Source organism: Piliocolobus tephrosceles, unplaced genomic scaffold (genome assembly GCF_002776525.5).
Source record: "Piliocolobus tephrosceles isolate RC106 unplaced genomic scaffold, ASM277652v3 unscaffolded_41105, whole genome shotgun sequence".
Taxonomy (NCBI): Eukaryota; Metazoa; Chordata; class Mammalia; order Primates; family Cercopithecidae; genus Piliocolobus; species Piliocolobus tephrosceles.
This window is the reverse complement of record NW_022325539.1, coordinates 1-2052: the sequence shown is the minus strand read 5'-3', so window position 1 is coordinate 2052 and position 2052 is coordinate 1. Positions and strand designations below refer to the sequence as shown.

At 62.0% G+C, this 2052-nt stretch overlaps 1 pseudogene; it reads right to left on the bottom strand.

The window, feature by feature from the left end:
* Positions 1 to 154: 154 nt before the first annotated feature.
* On the bottom strand, positions 155 to 1783 carry LOC113223376 (annotated as a pseudogene).
* Positions 1784 to 2052: the final 269 nt, after the last annotated feature.

Below are 2052 nucleotides of genomic sequence, written 5' to 3'. Positions count from 1 at the left end.
CAGCCTGAACCCCAAACTGTGAGCAGAGAATCCCATGTGTGTTTGAAGGTTTCCTATGTCCTCTGTGTTCTCCTATAGAAAGGAGCAGGGGTATGTCGAGCACACACAAGACGCTCTAACACCCTGAGCGCACCCTGATGCTGCTGAGACAGACCCGGACCCTGGACAGGCCGCGGTGAGAGCAGCCCGAGGACGGTGGCTGGGGACCGTGTCGGCTTTGTGGAGGAAGTCACATGGAACACCTTCTCCAAGAAGACGGCCATCGCCCTGCAGGCAGCCCGCTCCACTGCGCCCGTCTCAGTCTGTGGAAGTGTGGGATTTCATTTGGCAGCTCCCCAAGGCAGAAGAGAAAAGGAGGAAAGTTAACCCAACTCCAGGCTCTCCATGGAGGCCAACACCTAGAAGTAAGTGTCTGACAGGAGGTGCGTGTCCTTGGCCCCGATGAGGCTGCGGGCCATCCCTGCAGGCCTGGCTAGGCAGCCGGAGGCAGGCCTGGTGGATGCTCCGGGCACAGGTGTTGAGCAAGGTGGTAACTCAGTGCTTGTTCGCGAGCTGTGGCAGCCTGGAGATCACGCAGCGGTGCACCGACCTGAGGAAGGGGTTGGTGCCTGCAACAGAAGAGTGGGCATGAGCCTGAAGCAGTCGGCACCGCACCCAGGCCCTGCACACCAGGATTGGCTGAAGCACCAGGAGAAGCCCTGCACGCTGCCTGCCTGGCCGTCGGGCTCTCCTCCCAGAGCCTCATCGTCAGTGAAGAACTGAATCTGAATGGGATTTGGAGCCCAGGGCTTTGCCTCTGACAATCTTGGGGACCCAGCCCTGGCTCTGCTTGTGCTCTGGGCTCAGGGAGATTGATCCCTGTCAACGTGGCTCTCTGGTGCCACGTCACTTAGTTGCGGCCCTGTGTGCCCAAGCTACTGGTAGGACACGTCAGCCGCGCTGAGCTCCCTAGTGGGCTCTGGGAAGAGCAGGGTCTGTCCTTGAGCCGCAGCTTTCTCACCGCTCAGCCACTGAACACAACCACCCTGGACAGCTGACCTGACACAAGATGAAGGGGCAAAAGGACACAGGAGACAGCAGAGACCCTCTTCCTCAGGTGACCACTGGACAACCCGCTCCTGTCAGCACCGGGGCAGCCAGAAACGGGATGGAGGGGCCCGAGCTGGGAGGGGCTGGAGTGCACAGAGGCTGGCCCTGCCGCACTGGAAGCCTGGTCTTCCCAAACGACCCCTGCCTGCCCTGAGCCCCCAGACGGCTCCTCTGGGTCTGCCCACTGTACAGCCACTGTCGGTCCATCCATAGCGGACTCTGGGCACGGCAGTCGGTGGGCACGTGGTGGCACACTTGGGAGGTCCTTGTCGTCTGCAGCACACAAGGCTGTACCTGTGACTGGACAAACCCCGGCCTGCCCTGCCTCACAACTCCGCTCCCAAACAGGACTCTTCACACCTGGGGAGGTTCTGGTGAGGCTTGTGGCAAAGCCTGGAGGTCTCTCTGACTCAGATTTCCAAACCTGAAGCCCGGAGTGCCCTGCATGGATGGGTACCCACAGGTCCTGCCCACCACCTCCCTAGGGCCACAGGCAAGCAGAGCCACATGTGTGTTGCGGAGGTGAGGGTGCGTGGGCTCTGGCGGTGGGGGCAGAGACATGGCCAGTCTGTCCTGGGCTCGGTGTATGTGAAGACAGGGCAGACAGCCTGCCGGAGCGTGAACACAGGGTGGGGCCTGGGCACTGTGCCCTCCGGCTCAAATGGCAGAGGCCTGGGGCTGCGGTGAAGGTTTGCTAACCAGCACCAGCCTGACGCTCCTGGACACTCGCCCAGCGTGCAGATCAAGCGGACGGTGCCATTGTTGTTGCAGTGAGAAGGGTCCAGGTTTATCACGCACTTGAGGTCCAGCCTGGCCACCTCGCCTTGGAGCACGCTGGGGTGCTCTGCCGCTGGTCGTCCTCAAGCCTGTGCTTCTGGGTGCATACCACCGGGGCCGTGAGAAGGCAGCGTGGTGGCCACACTGGGCACATACGGCCCAGGGCTGGCCGGCCGCCCTCCACAG